The sequence below is a fragment of the Equus quagga genome, chromosome 16 (assembly GCF_021613505.1).
Source record: "Equus quagga isolate Etosha38 chromosome 16, UCLA_HA_Equagga_1.0, whole genome shotgun sequence".
Taxonomy (NCBI): domain Eukaryota; kingdom Metazoa; phylum Chordata; class Mammalia; order Perissodactyla; family Equidae; genus Equus; species Equus quagga.
The window spans coordinates 42,451,432-42,474,206 of record NC_060282.1 but is presented as its reverse complement, the minus strand read 5'-3'; positions in this window follow the sequence as shown (position 1 = coordinate 42,474,206).

Genomic DNA, 22,775 nt, shown 5'->3' with positions numbered 1-22,775 from the left:
ACCTGGGAGAAAATTACCCAGCCCCAGCTCACTCTAGCCATCCTGTCCCACCTAAGTAGGGGAAAAGTGAGACGCACTTGTGAAGGTCATGGTCCAGAGGGACAGGCTCACTAAAAGACTGAGACCTAATCATAGACTACAGAATGCTTCTCCTCCCCGACAGCTCACCACCACATTGCTAAAGGCCTATTTACAGCAATTCCTTTCACCGAGTAGATTATGTCTGCCTATCAAGAAAAAATTATAAGATGTACTAAAAGGCAAACAATACAATTCGAAGAGACAGAGCAAGCATCAGAACCAGACGTAGCAGGGGTGTTGGAATTATCTGACCAGGAAGTTAAAACAATTACGATTAGTATGCTAAGGGCTCTAATGGATAAAGTAGACAGCATGTAAGAACAGATGAGCAATGTAAGCAGAGATTGAAATCCTAAGACAGAACCAAAAGAAATGCTAGAGATCAAAAACACTGAAACAGAAATGAAGAATGCTTTTGATGGGCTTATTAGTTGACTGGACGTGGCTAAGGAAAGAATCACTGATCTTGAGAATATGTCAACTGAAACCTCCAAAATAAACAAAGAATTTTTAAAATAGCAATAAGAAAACAAACTACCCGATTAAAAAATGGACCAAAGATCTTAACAGACACTTCACCAAAGAAGATATACAGATGGCAAATAAATATATGAAAAGATGTTTCACATCATATGTCGTCAGAGAAATGCAAATTAAAGCAACAATGAGATACCACTAAACGCCTATTAGAATGGTCTAAAACTGGAACACTGAAAATACCAAATGCTGAGGAAGATGTGGAGCAACGGGAACTCTCATTCATTGCTGGTGGGAATGGCACGGTCATTTTGGAAGACAGTTTGGCAGTTTCTTATGTAACTAAACATACTCTTACCATACGATAACTTCTATCAACAAAGAGTTAAAAACTTACGTCCACACAAAACCTTCGCAGAGCAGCTTTATTCATAATTGCCAAAACTTGGAAGCAATGAAGATGTCCTTCAGTAGGTGAATTGCTGTATAAACTGTGGTGTGTCCAGACAACGGAATATTATTCAGTTCTAAAAAGAAATAAGCTGTCAAGCCATGAAAAGGTATGGAGGAACTTTAAATGTGTATTACTAAATACAAGAAGCCAATCTGAAAAGGCTGCATACTATATGATTCCAACTATGGGACATCCTGGAAAAGGCAAAACTATGGAGACAGTGAAATGACCAGTGGTTGCCAGGGTCTGGGGGTGAGAAATGGGGAAGGATGGATAGGCAGAGCACAGAGGATTTTTAGGGCTGTAAAACTTCTCTGTATAATACTGTAATGATGAAAGCATGTCATTATACATTTGTCCAAACCCATAGAAGGTACAACACCAAGAAAGAACCCTAATGTAAACTATGTACTTTGGATGATAATAATGTGTCATTATAGGTTCATTGATTGTAACCAATGTACCACTATGGTGGGGGATGTTGATAATGGGGAAGTCTATGCATGTATCAGAGCAGGAGGTATATGGGAAATCTCTGTACCTTCTTAATTTTTCTGTGAACCAAAAACTGCTCTAAAAGAAATAAAGTCTAAAAAAAAATACTGACTGAGATTTTGAATTAATTGACCTGAGGATTAGGAGTTATAAAAGCTCCCCAGGTCATTCTAACGTGCATCAAAATTTGAGACCCACTACTGTAATATATACATCAGAATCACCTGGAGCATTTGTTCCACCACAGCTCGTTGGGTTCCATGCTCAAATTTTCTGATTCAGTAGGTCTGGGGTGGAGCCTGAAAATTTGCGTTTCTAGCAAGTTCTCAGGTGATGCTAATGATGCTGGTCCAGGATCAAAGCTTTGAGAACTACTGTGTTAGAGTGATGCCAGTTAGCTATTTTTTCTACCCAGTTGCTTCTACCTTCCACACCAGCCCCCTGACAACTAGCAGATGACTCTTTTCATTGAGTTGTATCTAAACAGGAAGAGTACATTCAGTTTAGGAAAGCTGAGTCGTGAATAGGGTTTCTGTTTCAAAGTAGGGAGAAAAATTAGGAAATGACATTGGGAACACTTTTTCTCATTTATTTCTCATAATTTGAGTGGAAATGTTGGGTAATGCTGGGATAGTGGAAGGAATGAAATGAGAAGGCACCACTCTCCCTTTGAGTTGGTCAGTCCAGGAGCCAACTGCATCACACAGAGATTTTCTCTTAAATTGCATTCTTCGGGGAACACAGACTGACTTCTGCCCTACTGAACACATCCTATAGTTTCAACATTCCATGGTAACAAGAGTAGGGGATGGTGCAGCGCTACATCCAATCACTTGGGTAACATGGCTGTTTTTCCATGGTGCCCATTTCAGTGTCATCTGAAACATTTCAGCGATGCTCGAGAGAAATTCCTTTCTTTAAATCTAAAATGACTTTTTGCTAGAGAACAAAGTTGTGGAGTTAAAGTGCGTTTTATTAGTTTGCTCATTTGTTTTTATCAGGTCTGTCAAAATGCTTGCAGGGAGTCAAAACTCAAGAGACCGGTGTTAAGTGTATTAGGCCAAGAGGAGAAGTTGTAAGACCAGTTTTCTGGTAGAATACAATAATGCTGAGAAACAGCCTTTGTGTAGTTTTATATCAACACAAATTTATTTCATCAAGTTTTCATTTTCCTCTCCAGGAAAACTAAAAAATCAAATTAACATGACTTGTATTTGTTATCGATGTTTATGTAATGAATTACCCCAAAACTTAGTGTCTTAAGAAAATAAACATTACCTCCTAGTTTCTGTGGGTCAGGAATTTGATAGTGGCTTAGCTGGCCGTTTGTGGTTCAGGATCTCACAGAGTTTCTATCGGGATGTTGGCAGGGACTGCAGTCATGTAAGGCTTGACTGGGACAGAAGGATCTTCTTCCCAAATGTCTCACTCAGGTAACTGTTTGGCAAAGGCCTCAGTTCCTCTCCACATGAGTGTTTTCTAGGGACTGCTTGAGTGTTGTCAAAATTGACTATAGTGGAACCGTTTTAAAATAGAGTCAGAGCTGCCTTTCCAGAGAAACTGCCTTGATATCTTGAAACTTGAACTGGGCCAAACCTTTGGACTGGGCCAAAATGGCAACTGTTTTACAAGCAATTGTTTGAGAAGTCAGCAGGGGAATGGACATCCTGTTCACAAACACTGAAGATTGTGGACTTTCTGAAGATAGAATCAATAGTCAATCAATGTTTAGCCAAGACTTGTTCCTTGCCTCTAACTCCAATTAAAATTCTTTGTAATACAACCTCCCTTCTTTGCCTTTAAAAGCCCCTAATTTTCACTCTTTAGTGGGATACTATTTGGATTTCTACCTGAATCTGTGCTCCCTGAGTTGCAGTTCTTGACACCCCAGATAAGCTTTCTGCTTCTCTTGCAGTATATGCCTCTTGTTTGTTGACAGCGTCCTCCACTACATGCCCAGCCCTGATTCTCGGAGGGAAGTCTGAGTCCCTGGTTCTCCAGAGGAGAGTTGAGGTGCTGTGGCCAAAGAAAGTTCAGTGGCTATGGGACATCAAAAACAACCAATGCTTGGGGCTGGCCCAGTGGTGTTGTTGTTGAGTTTGTACACTCCACTTTGGCAGCCCCAGGTTCACCGGTTTGGATCCCAGGTGCAGATCTACATGCTGCTCGTCAAGCCATGCTGTGGTGGTGTTCCACATATACAGTAGAGGAATATTGGCATGGATGTTAGCTCAAGAAAAATCTTCCTTACCAAAAAAAAAAAAAAAAAAAAAGCAGCAAATGCTCATGCCAGTCTTTATCTTTGTACTGCAGGCATCTAGTGTAGCAGGTAGCACATTGTAGAAATTCAGGAAATTTTTTTTGAGCTACCCTTTGAGAGACCAAATCTGGAGGAGATAAGTAAACACACCTTTTAAATACAGTGTAGTAAGTACTCTGATAGAGGAGACTGTGGAAGCACAGGGTGGGGCATGACACAGGCCAGTGGGGAGAGGATCAGAAGAGGCCATATCTGAGCTGAGTCTTAAGGACAGCCTCATGGTAGTGACATGTGCTCCAGCAAAGGGGCTGTGAGGATGAGAAAGGATGGCACCAATGGGAAGCTGCAGGTAGGTCCACATGGCTGGATCAGGGTATAACAAGTAGAGAACGTGGCAAGACCAGAAATCAAAGAGATGGACCAGATCTGATGGGCCTTGCATGCCCCACTGGGGACTTTGGATTTTATCCTCAGGGAGATTCAAAGTGATCTGAATAATACCAGAGAAAGATCCTATGGCAGCAGAATGCTGGCTGGATTCAAGGAGAGTGGGGATGTGTGAAAATGAAGGAAGGTGGACCAGTGAGCTGGTCATTGAAGCAATTAGGTCACGTAGAATAAGGGCTTTAACTGAGGCAGAGGTCGCAGCACTGGGGATGCAGACAAGGGACAAGAATAGAGAATGAGTAGAGAAGAAAATCTGTCTAGTTTGGTGTGACAGATTCTGCTAATTGTCTCCCAATTCCCATTCTTTCCTCCTTCCTTTAAAATAGAATAATACCTCTGAGTATTTTACCTAGGCACTCAGAATCATGACTACATTGCATGTATCTTTTTGAATTAGTAAGTTCATATTTTTTTGATAAATACCCATTAGTGGGATAGCTGGATCATACGATATTTCTATTTTTAACTTTTTGAGAAATCTGCATACTGTTTTCCATAGTGGCTGCACCCGTTTACATTCCCACCAGCAGTGTTTAAGGGTTCACTTTTCTCCACATCCTCTCCATCACTTGTTATTTCTTGTCTTGTTAATTATAGCCATTCTGACGGGTGTGAGGTGATATCTCATTATAGTATTGATTTGCATTTCCCTAATAATTGGTGATGTTGAACATCTTCTCATGTGCCTGGTGGCTATCTGTATATCTTCTTTGGAAAAATGTGTTCATATCCTCCGCCCATTTTTTGATCAGTTCTTCATTTTGTTGTTGTTGAGTTGTATGAGTTCTTTGTATATTTTGGAAACTAACCCCTAGTTGGATATGTGATTTGCAGACATTTTCTCCCGGTTGGTGGGTTGTCTTTTTGTTTTGTTGATGATTTCCTTAGCCATGTAGAAGCTTTTTAGTCTCATGTAGTCCTATTCATTTATATTTTCTTTTGTTTCCCTTGCCTGAGTAGACATGGTATTCAAAAAGAGACTGCTAAGGGGCTGGCCCTATGGCCTGGTTGGGCGTGCTCCACTTCAACAGCCTGGATTCACAGGTTCAGATCCCAGGTACGGACCCACACCACTCATCAGCCCCGCTGTGGTGGCAACCCACGTATAAAATTAAGGAAGATTAGCACAGATGATAGCTAAGGGCTAACATCTAAGAGGAAGATTGGGGGCCAGCCCTGTGGCCAAGTGGTTAAAGTTCTGCGTGCTCACTTTGACGGCCCAGGTTTGCAGGTTTGGATCCTGGTTGTGGACCTACTCCACTTGTCAGCCATGTTGTGGAGGCATTCCACATGCAAAGTAGAGGAAGACTGGCACAGATGTTAGCTCAGGGCTAATCTTCCTCAAGCAAAAAAGAGAGGAGGGTTGGCAACAGATGTTATCTCAGTGCAAATCTTCCTTACCAAAAAAACAGAAAAGTTTGGCAACAGATGTTAGTTCAGGGCTAATATTCCTCAGCAAAAAAATAAAAATAAAAAGGTACTGCTAGGACCAATGTCAAAGAGTGTACTGCCTATGTTTTCTTCTAGAAGTTTTATGGTTTCAGGTCTTACACATAAGTCTTTGCTCCATTTTGAGTTAATTTTTGTGTACAGTGTGAGCTAATGGACTACTTTCATTCTTTTGCATGTGGCTCTCCAGTTTTCCCAACACCATTTATTAAAGAGACTTTCCTTTCTCCACTGTATGTTCTTGGTTTCTTTGTTGAAGATTAGCTGTCTGTAGATGTGTGGTTTTATTTCTGGCCTCTCAATTCTGTTCCTTGAGCTGTGTGTCTGTTTTTCTGCCAGTACCATGCTGTTTTGATTACTATAGCTTTGAAGCATATTCTGAATTTTGGGAGTGTGATACCTCCAATTTTGTTCTTTTCTCTCAGGATTACTTCGGCTGTTTGGGGTCTTTTGTTGTTCCATATAAATTTTAGGATTCTTTGTTCTATTTCTGTGAAGAATGTCTTTGGGATTCTGATTGGGATTGCATTTAATCTGTAGATTACTTTAGATTACTTTAAAATGTGGACATTTTAGCTATGTTTATTCTCCAATCCATGAGCATGGAATATTTTTCCATTTCTTTACATTTTATTCAATTTCTTTCATTAATGACACAATTTTCAGTATATAGGTTTTTTTTCACCTCCTTGGTTAAGTTCATTCCCAGGTATTTTATTCTTTTTGTTGCAATTGTAAATTGGATTGTATTCTTGAGTTCTCTTTCTGCTAGTTCATTATTAGTGTATAGAAATGCAACTGACTTTTGTATGTTGATTTTTGTACCCTGCAAATTTACTGTATTTTTAAATTATTTCTAATAGTTTTTTGGTAGATTCTTTAGGGTTTTCTATACATAGAATCATGTCATCCACAAATAGTGAGTTTCATTTCTTCCTTTCCAATTTGGATGCCTTTTATTTCTTTTCCTTACCTAATTGCTCTAGCTAAAACTTCCAGCTCTATGTTGAATAAGAATGGTGAGAGTGGGCATCCTTGTCTTGTTCCTCTTCTTGGAGGAATAGCTGTCACTTTTTTGCTGTTGAGTAATGATGTTGGCTGTGGGTTTGTCATATATGGCCTTTATTATGTTGAATTACTTTCCTTCTACATCCGTTTTATTGAGAGATTTTATCATAGATGGATGTTGGATCTTGTCAAATGGCTTTCTATGTCTATTGAGATGATCATGGGATTTTTATTCTTCATTTTGTTAGTGTAGTGTAGTACATTGATTGATTGGTGGATGTTGAACCACCCCTGCATCCCTAGAATAAATCCCACTTAATCATGGTGTATGATTTTTTTAATGTATTGTTGTATGTGATTTGCTAATATTTTATTGAGGACTTTTGCATCTCTGTTCATCTCAGCAATATTGGCCTGTAAATTTCCGTTTTTGTGTTGTCCTTGTCTGGTTTTGGTATCAGGGTGATGTTGGCCTCATAAAATGAATTAGGAAGTGTGCCGTCCCCTTCAATTTTTCAGAAGAGTTTGAGAAGAATAGGCGTTAAATTATCTTTGAATATTGATAGAATTCATCGGAGAAGCCATGTGATCCTGGACTTCTGTTTGTTTGGGAGGTTTTTGATTAGTATTTCAATCTCTTTACTTGTGATTGGTCTATTCAGATTCTCTATTTCTTCTTGATTTAGTTTTGGGAGGTTGTATGATTCTAGAAATTTATCCATTTCTTCTGGATTATCCAATTTGATGGTGTATAGCTTTTCATAGTATTCTCTTATAACCCTTTGTATTTCTGTGGTATCTGTTGTTATTTTTCCTCTTTCATCTTTGATTTTATTTATTTGAACCTTCTCTCTTTCTTTCTTAGTGAGTCTGGCTAAAGGTTTGTCAATTTTGTTTATCTTCTCAAAGAACCAGCTCTTAGTTTCACTAATCCGTTCTGCTGTATTTTTAGTCTCTATTTCATTTATTTTTACTCTGATTTTTATTATTTCCTTCCTTCTACTGACTTGGGCTTTGTTTGTTCTTTTTTTTTCCTAGTTCTTTTAGATATAGTGTTAGATCGTTTATGTGAGATTTTTCTTGTTTCTTAAGGTAGGACTGTATTGCTTTAGAATTCCCCCTTAGTACCACTTTTGCTGCATCCTATAAGTTTTCTTATGTTGTGTTTTCATTTGCATTTGTCTCCAGGTATTTTTTTATTTCTCCATTGATCCAATAGTTGTTCAGTAGCATGCTGCTTAGTCTCCACATATTTGTGAATTTCCAGCTTTTTCTTGTAATTGATTTCTAGTTTCATACCATTGTGGTCGGAAAAGATGCTTGATATGATTTCAATCTTCTTAAATTTATTGAAGCTTGCTTTGTTTTCCAACATATGGTCTATCTTTGAAAATGTTGCATGGGTACTTGAGAAGAATGTGTATTCTATGTTTTGGGATGGAATGTTCTCTATATATCTATTAAGTCCACCTAGCCTAGTGTTGCATTTAAGGCCACTATTTTCTTGTTGACTTTCTATCTGGATGACCTATTCATTGATATAAGTGGGATGTTAAATTCCCTTACTATTATTGTGTTGCTGTTAGTGTATTCCTTTAGTTCTGTTAATAGTTGCTTTATATACTTTGGTGCTCCTGTATTAGGTGTACCAAATATATAGGTTATGTATTAATAAGTATTATGTCTTCTTGGTGGAATGTCTCTTTTTTCATTATATAACGTCCATCTTTGTCTCGTTATCTTGTTTGTCTTGAAGTCTGTTTTGTCTAATGTAAGTACGGCTCTACCCACTTTCTTTCAGTTGTCATTTGCGTGGAGTATTGTCTTGCATCCCTACACTCTGAGTCTGTTTGTCTTTAGAGCTGAGATGTGTTTCCTGGAGGCAGCATGTTTTTACGTCTTGTTTTTTAATCCTTCCAGCCACTCTGTGTCTTTTGATTGGTGAATTCAATCTATTTACATTTAGAGTGATTATTGATATGTGAGGGCTTAATACTGCCATTTTATCTTTTGTGTTCTGGTTGTGCTATATTTCCGTTGTTTCTTTTTCATTGTATTTCCATCAGCCATTTCAGTTTGGTGGTTTTCTGTGGTGTTTTTCTCAATTTTCTCTTTGTTTATGATTTGTGACTGCTCTGATTTTTTGTTCTGTGTTTATTATGAGGTTTGTATAAAAGATCTCATAGATGAGATTGTCCTTTTTCTGATAGTCTCTTATCTCCATTAGCCTTTGCTGGTTCTGTCCTTTTCCTCTTTCCCATCTCTGTTCTTGTTGTCAGAAACTATCCTTTTTTTGTGTTGTGAATTTGCGATCAAATCGAAGTAGTTGTTTTTGATGCTTTCTTTCCCTTTATCCTTTATGTTATAATTAAGTGTTTACTAACCTATTCTGATATAGAGCTGCAATTTTCTGATTCTGTCTGTCTATTTATCACCTTGTAAAGCTTTGCCTTTTTGTTTCAGGTAGGAGGGCTCCATTCAACATTTCTTGTAAGGCAGATCTAGTGGCCATGAACTCCCTCAGCTTTTGTTTGTCTAGGAAAGCTTTATTTGTCATCATATCTGAAGGATAATTTTCACTGATAGCTTTTGTCTTTCAGCATTTTGAATATATGATTCCATTCTCTCCTAGCCTGTAGGGTTTTGTTGAGAAATCTCCTGAAAGCCTGATGGGGGTTCCTCTGTAGATTATTTCCTTCTTTCTGGCTTCCCTTAATATTCTTTCTTTGCCTTTGCCTTTTAACAGTTTTAATATTATATGCTTTGGAGAATATCTTTTTGCATTGATGTAATTAGGAGTTCTTGGCTTCATATACTTGTATGTTCAGTTCTTTCCCCAGGTTTGGGAAGTTCTCAGCTATTAATTCTTTGAATAACGTCTCTGTTCCTTTCTCCCTCTCTTCTCCTTCTAGGATACCTATGATCCTTATGTTACTTTTCCTAATTGAGTGAGATATTTCTTAATTTTTTAAAAAACCTTAGTTCTATTTCTTCCTCCACCTGAAATATTTCTACCTTTCAGCTCACTAATTCTCTCTTCTATATGGTCTACTCTATTCTTAATGCTTTATACATTATTTTTCAGCTCCTTAATCGTGTTCTTCATCTCCAGAATTACTGGGGTTTTTTTAGAGTTTCAGTCTCCTTGGTGAATTACTCCTGTTCATTAATTTTATTCCTAAGCTCATTGAACTGCCTTTCTGAGCTTTCTTGTAACTCATTGAGTTTCTTCATGGCAGCTATTTTGAATTCTTTATCAGTTAGATTGTAATCTTCTGTGACTTCAAGTCTGGTTTCTGGAGAGTTGTCATTTTCTTTCTGTTCTTCTGTGTTATTATAGTTCTTCATTGTATGTGATGAATTCATCCTCTGATGGTGCATTTGCTGTAGTAGCCACCTTTTTAATTTGAGTACAGCTTTGGTTACTTTGGTCTGAGCTCTTCTGGTTGTATGTGAGAGCATGGGCTTCCTACCCTCCACTGTCTCTGCTAGAGGTGTTGTCAGCTTGTGCCAATGGTGCCTCTGAGGTTGCTCGTGCCTTGCTGCTTACAATGTTGCTGCAGTCTCAGGTGTTGCCATCAGGGTAACCAGGCTGTATCCACTTCTGCTGCTTCCAGAGCTGCCTGGCTCTCATGTACCTCCTCTGGCTCTCCATGGGCTTGGATGCTGCTGCTCCATGCACCACCTATGCTGCTGCTCTGGGGTTGTCTGGGGATGTTGGCTGCACCACTGCCAGAGGTGTGGGATTTACAGGTGTCACTGTCACTGTTGGGGGCCCAGGACCTCAGGGACTTATACGTAGCTCCTTTTGCTAGTGGAACCAGTGTCAGGGGTGCCACCACTGGGGACTAGGTCACAGGTTCTCCTATGATTCCTAAAGCCTTTGGTTGCAAGTTCCACCTGCTACCACTGGCAGCAGGCAGAGGCTAAGCAGAGAGAGGTTGTTGTTGCTTCTCACTCAAACAGCCTCTGATCTCTGGCACTAGCAAGTTTGTTTTGAAAACTCAGGTCAGGGCACCCCACCCCAGCTGGGAAAATCTGAGTTTTGTATACTGTCCCCACTGTTGAAAAGACGGGGCCACTTCCAGGGAAGGGGGAGAGGGCATGCATGCCAGATGTGCTGGGGGAGGGACAGGGACCAAGCTTCACCTGCTGTTTTGGCTCCCACAGTCTTTGTTCACAGGCAGGGACACTGGATCCACTGGGTAATGGGCAGGGACCAAGCCGTGCCTGTTGTTTCCACCCCTGCAGAGTCTGCTTGCAGTTATGAGTGCCAGAGTGAGGATCCACACCTGGACAGCTGCTACCAGGGAGTGAGGAGGGAGGAGGCACCTCTCCTAGTTCCACTGCCCCTCGGGAGTCCAGTCCACCCCCCTTCAGATATACAGATGCATGGATCTTTAGGCATCCTGTTGTGCTGTGTAGGGAGTCCTCTGTTGGTCAACAGATAGCTGATTGGTTGTAACTCAGAGGGAAGAGACAAATAGAATAACTCACTCTACCATGAGGCTGACATCACTCCCCATCCCTCTTTCTGCTAGCTGGAAGGTGAACATGATGGTTGGAGATGAAGCAGCCATCCTGCACCATGAGGTGAATACCACATGCTGAGGACAGGAGAGTTAGAAAGACAAAAGGAGCCTGGGCCTCTGACAAATTACCTCTGGGCTTCTTTCCTACGAGAGATAAATGAATTTCTGTGTTGATTGATTCTTGTTGTTTTTGGATTTTCTGTCACTCACGGCTGAACTTACTCCTAATTAATAAACCTGGGAAGGACCCACATCATTTATCCATCTGAATTCCTATCTTTAGACAAAACTTCTTGACACCATTTTAAATAGAGACAAATCTGCTGTTTTAAAATATTTGAGAGGGAATTTTCATATGAAATCTCTTATTCTTTCCACTGTTGATTTTTTTTAAAGATTTTATTTTTTTCCTTTTTCTCCCCAAAGCCCCCCAGTACATAGTTGTATATTCTTCGTTGTGGGTCCTTCTAGTTGTGGCATGTGGGACACTGCCTCAGTGTGGTTTGATGAGCAGTGTCATCTCGCGCCCAGGATTCAAACCAACGAAACACTGGACCGCCTACAGCGGAGCACACGAATTTAACCACTCGGCCACGGGGCCAGCCCCTCCACTGTTGATTTTTAACAAGTGTTTGATGTAAAGTACTTAATATAGTGCCTGGCACGTGGTCAATGTAATTTAAATGGTCAGTGTAAATGAAATCACTATCTGGAAGAGATATCTTCACCCCTATGTTCATTGCAGCATTATTCACAATAGCCAAGACATGGAAACAGTCAAAGTGTTCATCATATGGTATATATGTGTGTGTGTGTGTGTGTGTGTGCGTGTGTGTGTACACACACACTATCGAATATTATTCAGCCATAAAAAAGAAGGAAATCCTGCCATTTTTCACAGCATGAATGGACCCTGAGGACGCTATGCTAAGTGGAATAAGTCAGACAAAGAAAGACAAATAATGTATGATCTTACTTATGTGGAATCTAAAAAAGTCAAACTCATAGGAACAGAGAGTGGAATGGTGGTTGCCAGGGACCGAGGGGTGGGGGAAATAAGGAAATGTTGGCCAAAGGGTACAAACTTTCAGTTAGAAGTTAGAAGATGAATAAGTTCTGGGGATCTAATGTACAGCATAGACTGTAGTTAACGAAGCTGTATTGTATACTTGAAATTTGCTAAGAGGGTAAATCTCAAATGTGCTTGCCATTCACACAAAAGGTAACTATGTGTGCTGATAAATGTGTTAACTAACTTTATTGTGGTAAGCATTTCACAATATATACATGTATCAAATCATCACATTGTGCACTTTAAGTATATACAATTTTATTTGTCAATTATACCTCAATAAGTCTGGATGTATGTATGTAACTGAGAAGAACCCACAGAAAATAAACGTATATGTATTTTGCATTCCCAAGACTCTTCTATTACACTGTCTCTAAATATTAATTAAATGTTTTGTTTTCAAAAATAAAACACTGTGAAAACTGCTAAAGAATAGGAAAGTGGTGATTAGCACCTATGATTTCACAACTATACTCATCCTTGTTAAGTCTGTGGAGATGGTTTATCCCAGGGTCTGACTTCTTCTTGAAGGGGGTGAAGGATGATTTAAAGTGATTGGCCCCCGCAGCACCATTGTCACAATTGACTACTGCTTTCCTGGAACTAGGAGTGTGTGTTGGCATCCAGGCCACTGACAAGCACAGCAGCAGAGGCCTGATTCCATCCACCTCCACCTTGGTGGGTTCCAGGCCTCCTCAGCTTGTGAATGTGACTTACAGTGTGTTTGTTCCAGACAGCACACTAGTGATGGAGATGTAACTGTAGCAGTCAAGGTCCTAGCAGGAAAGAGATGGCACACTCAAATAGTTAATTGAAGAGAGGTGTGGGCAGCCATAAGGGATACACAGAGGAAGGGGAAGTACCAGGGGTGCCACTGATAGCCCTGAAGAGGCAAGGAGAGAGGGATGGGTGGAGGAGTGTTATCGGAATCTGGGGAGAACTGCAGCCTGGAAGAGGCGCCACTGGACAGGAGCCACTGCCCAAAGTGAGGCACCACTAGAAGGGAGTGCAGTGGGCATGGGCAGGGAATGAGTATTTGACCTCTCTCCCCTTTCTTCTCTCCCTCCTGCCAGGGCCTCCCACTGGCTTAATCCAACTGGAAGCCAAAGACAATGGGACTCCAATTATATAGTCCATAGAAATCAGCCTCTTGAGGTGCTGGGTTGGACAGAGAAGAGTGGAGAATGGATCTTCAGGGTCAGATAGAAAATAGCTCTGCGAGTGAAAGCCAGAGTTCAAAATGAGTGCTAAGTTTTTAGTAAGCAGAATGAAGTCATTCGATAGTTTCAAGAAACAGTCTAATGTTGCATCCGAGTTCAGAGTACATCCAAATAATTATTTATTTCTATTTTCAAGATGTGGCATGTTGAATAACTTTATTTTTAAATTTTCAAGTGTCTTTTTAATATAAATAACTCACTTTAGTAAAATCAAGGGCTTTGAAATCAGACATCGGTTTGAATCCTGGCTCCATCATTTCCTAGCCATGTGACCTTGGGAAAGCTGGACCCAGGGAAAGCCTCCTGGAGACCCCTCGCCAGGCCTCAAGGAAGGAAAATAATTGACCTTTTAGGAAAGTATGAATGTTTAGTTTTTGCATATAACATTAGGATATATTCTCCATAGCTTTTTGCTGAGCAGGGTTTGCCCTGAGCTAACATCTGTGCCAATCTTCTTCTATTTTGTACGTGGGACACCTGCCTCAGCATGGCCACTGATGAGTGGTGTAGGTCTGTGCCCAGGAACCAAACTCGGTCTGCTGAAGCAGAGCATGCTGAACTTAACCAACTGGGCAATGCAGCCAGCCTCCCTTTTTTTAATGACTAGCTCTCATATTCATGATGAATGAGTCTCACTATATTGTGGCTTGGAGTTATGAGAGAAGGGATTCATTTTGAACAGAGGTACTTAGTGAATTATCCTTTTAGGGCTCATTTAAAACACTTCTCTTCCTTATTTCCTCACAGCTGTAGTTCCAGACTGTGCCTCTGATTCCAACTCAGAATGTACACGTCCTTGAGAATGCTGATTTCTCCATCTCTGCCCTGGGGCAACATCAGTTCTCTCAGGCGGCTGGACTTTAAGAGAGTGAGTCACATGTATGAGTCTGTTGTCTTAGTGATAGACAAGGGGCACACTGCACAGACAGGCACTGATTTCATCTAGCTCTATGTGGCCAATAGGGACAATGAAGTGCTGCCTTTTCTCAGGCAGTGTGAGTTATGTTCATGACCCTGTGCTGTTGCTATGTAACCTGCTCCTTTACCTAAGAAAATCCACTTAATTCCTATGAGAAGTCAATGAAACTTAGAGCACCACTTGGAAGAGGGATATTGGCTTGAGAAATGCCAGAAATTAGCTCAATACTGTGGATTATCTCTCAGATCCCAGTTATGAGTGTGGGGTCCTTGAATACAAGGGGTCCTCAAGGTGGTGTTGTGGTGGTGGTCATGGGGTGGGGGCATGCATGGAGCACAGAAGCTCTGGAGCCACCAGGGGCCTAGGCAGAGTCAACAAGAGGCATATTGTATTCATCCATGGTGTCTCATTTCAGTCTTTCTTCTACAATCTGATTCAAATTTCCTGCACTTGTCATGTTTTCTCTCCTATTTTTAAGCACGCTCGCATTGTGTATAATTCTATTATCTAATATTTATTTAACGCTCTATAGTCACAGAGCACTGGTGATTTTCTTTTTCAATTATTTCTTGCTGCATATTAAGTGCCAAATCAGCTTCTGCCATGCGTTAGCAGGTGGCCCCTGACAACTGCTAAATGATTCTCTATCCGGCTCATGATGGTCGTTGCTAGTTCTGATGGGTTGAATTCATCTGAACTTCTCTCAATCCTAACCCAGGTCACTGAGAATATAGTTGGAATACTTATACTTGCAGGTTTTTTTTTACATTTTACATGCAAAGTTACATTTTACATATAAAGTTATATACTTTATACATATATTGCAGTTCATCTTTTATACATTTAAGTGATAGTTTTATTTATTCTAGTGAATACCGAAAGAGTGCAGTTCAACAAATTCTGCTGAGAAAATGCTCTAGATGCTATGTCTCGTGTTTACAAATAGTTGAATAAGGAGACTTTTATATTGTACGTTTTACAACAAGGTTCACTTTAGGGGAGAAGCTGGAGCACGTTCACGAGAAGCAGGAACAGGTTGTTTCACATTTGCTTCTAGGCTGAGATGCCACGATGCTGAACATCTGAAGTCGGTGGTTTAGCAACACCCCGGGCTTTGGGCAGCCCTGGATGATTGTCTATGTCACCTAATGGTGGACCTGCCTTTGTCAGCTAGTTCTTTCTGTAATTAAATAGTAGAGATTGAAAGCAATCCATGATCAGTATAGGAAAACAGGAAAATAGAGAAACCTATAAAGAAAAAAGTACAAAATTTCAGGTGGATGAAGATTTTTGGGAAGAAACCATTTAAATGCAAACACACACACACACCCCTCACCTTAAGGTTAATTGAGATCTTGATTTATTTAGCTGTGAACACATAATCTCACCAATGACACGGTGCCAAGCACAGTGTGACCAGACCCAAGTGGCTAAATTTCCTTTTGTACCATAGTCATCTCTGGGCCTTCCCCACTCTACGAGAGAACCTACCTAACCGTGTAGTTGCTAACACTGGTGGAAACATTTACAAGCCCTGGCCTTTCCTGGTTCATGAACCAGGCTCAGTATCAGCAGGGTCACAACCTCCTCTGGGGAAAAAAGCAGATTCACTGCACATGTCTCAGAAAAGCATCTCTGCCAGCTGCTTCCTGGAGTCCTGGAAAGCCATATAATCACCCACTGTTGCATCCCCCTGTGCAAAGGTAGCCACTATTTTGAGTTGTTTGGTACATTTGGGATATTTCCTTCCTGCCTCTTCAGAATGTATGCGTATTTTGAATTTTAACAAAATTAGGATCATTCTCTGCATACTTTTTTGGTCCTGCTTTTTTGTTTTGTATTTTATCATGAGCATTTTTCTATGATATAAAATATTCTTCAAAAGCACAAATTTTAATAGCTATGCAATGTTTCATCTTGTAGTGAAAAACAGTGCTTTAACTATTCCCCTACTGTAGGACATTGTGATTATTTCATTTATTTTCTTACTATTTCTTTTGCTTTTATAACTCTCACTGTGATAGCATATCTATACGTAAATCTAGAATCATCTCTTTATGATAAATTCCTAGATACAGAATGACTGGGATAAAAAGAGTATGATTGCTTTTCAAGATTTTAACACATACCGTCAAATTGCTTCTCATAAAGGTTGTAACAATTATAAGTTTTATGGGCAATTTTCAACATTTCAGAAAGCCTAAAGAAAATCATAAATTCATCATAACTAACAAAAATGGTCTTTTTTTCCCCTTGGACTGGATTTCTATCAACTCAACAGAGTAACAGCACCTGCTCCATAGTAGGTGCTTGTATTAGTCAAGGTTCTCTAGAGAAACAGAATTGGTAGACTATATATGTATGTACGTATTTATGTGTATACATATACATACACACACATATATATGTTATATGTGTATTACCTGTGTATACATATATGTAGGTGGACAGACAGACAGAGAGAGAGAGAGATTTATTATAGGGATTGGCCCATGCAATTATGGAGGCTGAGAGGTCCCAAGATCTCCAGTACTGAAGGCATAAGTTCCAGGTTGAGCTGAAGGCCTGAGAAGACCCGTGTCCCAGCTCAAAGACTGTCAGGCAAAGTGAGTGAGTTCTCTCTTGCTCAGCCTTTTCTTGTATTGAGGCCTCATATGTTTTGGATGGGGCCCACCCACACTGGGGAGGGCGATCTGCTTTACTCGGTTTACTCAAATGTTCATCTCACCCAGACACAGCCTCACAGACACACCCAGAATGTTTAACCCCGTATCTGGGCACCCTGGCGGCCCAGTCAAGTTGATACATAAAATTAACCAACCAAAAGTGCTCAATACTTGCTTTTCTTCCCCCTTTCCCTAGGTAAATCTTTCAAAATATGAGATCCACAGAAGGAAAAATGAAGGCCTTGGTGGTGACAAGATTTTTCTCCACTGCCTTAGACTCAAGGAGTTCCCTCTTGTTATTTGAGGAATTTTCCAATGTGACACCTGAAATATCTATGAACATGTTTCTCTAAGATTTTGTCTCTACTGGAAAAAAAATATTGTCTATAGTTCATTGAAAAGATCAGGTTATGCTATAAAATATTATATCGCTCTTGGTTGTAGACAACAGAATCCAGTCTAGTTTAATTGGAAAGAGGTTTATTCTAGAGTAGTAGTCACCTTAGAGAATTTTTTTAAAAAAAGATTTAGGGGCCAGCCCGGTGTCCAACTGGTTAAGTTCACATGCTCTGCTTTGGCGGCCCAGGGTTTCACCTGTTCAGATCCTGGGAGCGGACATGGCACCTCTCATCAGCCATGCTGAGGTGGCGTCCCACATAGCGGAACTAGAAGGACCTACAACTAGAATAAACAACTATGTACTGGGGGGCTTTTGGGAGAAGAAGATAAAATAAGATTGGCAACAGATGTTAGCTCAGGTGCCAATCTTAAAAAAAAAAGATTTAATTTTTTTAAGAGCAGTTTTAGGGTCACAGCAAAATTGAGAGAAAGGTAGAGAGATTTTCTATATACCCCCTGCCCCACACACATGCATAGCCTTCCCCATTATCAACATCCCCCACCACAATAGTACATTTGTTACAGTTGATAAACCTACATTGATATGACATTATCACCAAAAGTCCCTAGCTTACATTAGGTTTCACTCTTGGTGTTGTACATTCTACGGGCTTGGACAAATGTATAATGACATGTGTCCATCATTATGGTACCATGCAGAGTAGTTTTACAGCCCTAAAAATCTCTGTGCTCTGCCTATTCATCCTTTCTCCTTCATCTCTAAACCTTAGCAACCACTGATCTGTTTTACTCTCTCCATAGTTTTCCTTTTTCAGGATGTCATATAGTTGGAATCATCCAGTATGTAGCCTTTTCAGATTGGCTTCTTTCATTTAGCAAAATGCCTTTAAGGTTCTTCCACGTCTTTTCATGGTTTGACAGCTTATTTCTTTTTAGTGCTGAATAATATTCCATTGTCTGGATGTACCACAGTCACCTACTGAAGGACATTTTGGTTGCTTCCAAGTTTTGGCAATTATGAATAAAGCTGCTGTAAACATCTTTGTGCAGGTTTTGTGTACCTCAGTTTTCAATTTCTTGTTGAAAGAAGTTATTGTGTGGTAAGTTATGTTTAATTTTGTAAGAAATCACCAAACTGTTTTCCAAAGTGGCTGTACAATTCCGCATTCCTACCAGCAGTGAATGAGAGTTCCTGTCACTCCACATCCTCACCAGCATTTGGTGGTGTCACTCTTCCAGATTTTGGCTAATCTAATAGGTGTATAAAAGTATCTCATTGTTGTTTTATTTTGCATTTCCCTGGTTATATATGATGGGAAGCATCTTTTCATGTGCTTATTTGCCTCTGTACATCTTCCTTGGTGAGATGTCTGTTAAGGTCTTTGGCCCATTTTTTAATCAGGTTGTTTATTTCTTCTTGTTTAATTTTAAGTATTCTTTGTATATTTTGGACAACAGTTCTTTATCAGGTACATCTTTTGCAAATATTTTCTCCAGTCTGTGGCTTGTCTTCTCATTCCCGAAATTGTCTTTTGTAGAACAGGTTTTAATTGTAATGAAGTCCAGCTCCTCAATTATTTCATGGATCATGCCCTTTGTATTTTATCGAAAAAGCCATCTCCATACCCAACATCACCTAGATATTCTCCTGTGTTGTCTTCTAGAAGTTTTATAGTTTTGTGTTTTACGTTTACGTCTATGATCCATTTTGAGTTAAACTTTGTGGAAGCGTAAGGTCTACATCTAGCTTCACTTTTTTGCATGTGGACGTCCAGTTGTTCCAGCACCATTTGTTGAAAAGACTATCTTTGCTCCATTGTATTGCTTTTGATCCTTCGCCAAAGATCAATTGACTTTATTTATGTAGGTCTATTTCTGGATTCTCTAGTCTGTTCTTTTACACTGTCTTGATTACTGTAGCTTTATAGCCTTAAAATTTTTCAGGAAGACTGAAAACAAGATAGCCAGGAGAAACAACCACCACACCATGGTAGTGTTCTCGAATAAACCCTTCCACTTCTGCTTGGAACTTAGATCACAATGCAGAGCCCTAGATGGGAGTCTGGAAAATGTGAATTTTAGCTTTTCTACAGAAAAGAAGCCACTGGAAGGTCACTGGGATGAGAGACTGTAAATACCACAAAGATGATCCAATTTTTAGAAAGAATTATGCACATAGATGAATGGAAAAAAGACTGGAAGGATATATGAGCTTTCCTCTTTTTAAATTTTAATTTTTTTAAGTTTCAGTTTTATCAAGGTATAATTAACAAATAAAATTATAAGATATTTAAAGTGTACATCAGGGTGATTTGATATACATGTACATTGTGAAAGGTATTCTCCCCGTTAGTTAATTAACACATCCATCACCTCACACATTTATCTTTTTTGTGCATGTGAGAAAATACTCAAGTTCTATTCTCGATAAATTTCAATAATATAATACAGAGTTTTCAACTATAGTTACTATGCTATACATTAGATCCTCAGACCTTATTCATCTTATAGCTATTTACCAATCTCTATTTCCCCTGCCTTTCCTTGCTTTTTATGGTTCTGAGATGCACTGACATCAGTTACCATGGTTTAGTTAAATAATGCCAATCCACCAATAATACAGATAAAATTTCAATTACCATGATATATTAACTGTAAGTAATTATATAAAGTACACACTTCACTGCCAGCTCTTTAGTCCACAAGCCACTATGTAAATAACAGATAATATCATGATCAGTGACCAATCATGTCGGTTCCTTCAAAGTCTGTCTGTGATTGGTCACTGCACATCTGTTATTCAGTTCACACACAGACAGCAAAGCATGTAGTGATGTTGACTCCTTGTTTCCCAGTGATAAACCCATGTGACATTTTACAGAAACGGTAGTTGGAAGAGAGACTTGGTCAAAAAAGATGCAACTATAGCAGAGAAAAAAAGCGATAATGTTTGAACGAAATTTGAACCAAATGTAAACAAAGTTAAAAAATAAATACCTGACCATGGGAATGGCAACACTGCCACTGTTAGAGACTCTAGATATGCAGTCAAAGGAACTTAGTGAAAGTATTGATATAAATGAGGAAAGTTTGCAACAAAAAAGATGAAAATGTCCCACAGGAGGTCACACCCTATAAAAATATTAACAGCATTTTTGCAGAAATTGACAAGCTGATTCTAAAATTTGTACAAAAATTAAAGGGAACTAGAAAATACAAAATCATTTGGGAAAAGAACAAAGTATGGTAGTTGTGATATGAAAGAAAGATGAATATAATAGGATGTGCTTGTAGCAAGATATACTTTGTTATTGTTTTAATAAGCAGGGGACTGTTAATGTATAGCTATTTCTTTTCTTCTCCTATTAAGTCTGTGACTGTCATGTGTAGTTATATACTCTCTATTAATCAAGAAGAGTATGAGGAAATATAGAAATTCAACGATTCATTTTAAAATGCACATTTTTCACATTTTAACAACTCTAAAAGTGGGATGCGTCTTATAATAGATGATGTCATAGATTTGGTGATATAGAATAGTCCCAGAAAACAGCAGAAACAGGAACCACTGATCAGCACATGTGATCACACATGAAAAGCAGTGTTCCAAGATCGTAGGTCAGCCAATGTCCTCAAGAGGGCGCTAAGTGCAATGAATTGAGTCCATCTCCCAAGAGAGGAAATCTGTACAAACCATAGTAAGATATTATTGCAGCATAAACAAATTTGCAGTAATGCAAGAGTCAGAACAATGTACCCAGGATGGTGAATGATCAAAGTTTGTTGTAAACTGTTCATTCCAAGAAAAGATATGTTTGCATAAGGAAAGAGAGGAGAGAAAAGGGAAGGCGGGGGGAGAGGAAGAAAGAAAGAAAAAAAAGTGTTGTGTACATACATATATAAATACACATCCTATGAGAAAGGCATGAGCTTAAAAATCTTATAACAAAGGTCAAGCATACAAATGAGCCCAGACAGATGATTGCAGCTTCCATTTGAATCACCTAAGGAAAGGCAACTAGTCTGGGGTCCCATCCCCAAACTTTTGACCTCAGGGGGTCAGAGATGATCCTCTTTCTTTTCCTTCTCTGTGCTCAGATTTCTGTTACCCCAAGGAGGCATGGAAATAAGTATTTCTATAACCTCAGCAAGGCAGCAACACAGATATAGTAACTCTAGGAAGATATTTGAACAAATAAATATTTTTAAAAATGAAGAAATTATTAGACCAATGGTATTAATATTTTAGAATAGATTTAAATGTAAGGAATAATACATTTTGTTATTGTTTTATGTTTCCAACTCTTTCTAAAGCATTTGAATCAGTCATACTAAATTTGTTAATTGTAGTTCATATTGTTTAAGATATTAAATTGTAATGAATATTTAAGAAAACTTGGTTTTCAAAAATGTTTACTAGAGGGGCTGGCCTGGTGGCGCAGTGATTAAGTGCGCATGTTCCGCTTCTCAGCGGCCTAGGGTTTCCCGGTTCGGATCCCGGGTATGGACACGGCACCACTTGGCAAAAAGCCGTGCTGTGGTAGGCATCCCACATATAAGGTAGAGGAAGATGGGCATGGATGTTAGCTCAGGGCCAGTCTTCCTCAGCAAAAAGAGGAGGATTGGCAGCAGATGTTAGCTCAGGGCTAATCTTCCTCAAAAACAAAAGTTTACTAGATATACAGATTTAATTACTTCAGCAATAAACAAACTACAAATAGTAAATGCTCCTCTCCAAGCATAAGAAATCCTTGGATGGTATAACATCTTACTCACAAATACATGGAGGGCATTAGTACTGTACATAGCACCTTGGACCAAAAGATACTACAGAAGCAGCCTGTATGTGACATGCATTGGAATATGAAGCCACCTTAAATCCTTGTAGGAACAAGGTGGAGGGATGAATGAATGAACATTGGAAATTGTATGCATCAGTAGTCACACAAGATGAGTGAGTTTTTATAAATTGTAAAATCCCAGCCAGAATCATTTTTCTAAAAATCACAAATTCGCAAAGGAATGCAGCCTATAATCGTAAGTTAGCTCAATTCATCGTTGAGACTAATTGATTCCTGTCCTCACAAAAAAACTCATGATGGTGTTTGAACATTCTTCTTTCCTTTAGTTATAAAACATTTCTCTGAGAAGATGCTGGTCCTAATATCTTCGTGGCTACTGTCCACGCTATGGTCCTGACAGCAATGGCATTATATGAAATTGCAGGAGGAAATGAAGAGAGGAATTTTGATCTAGAGAGTCAGAAAGGCAGGGAAAAGGGCTTAAGAATGAGGGCAGAAGACAGTCATACCCATCATTTTTTTTTGAGCCTGAT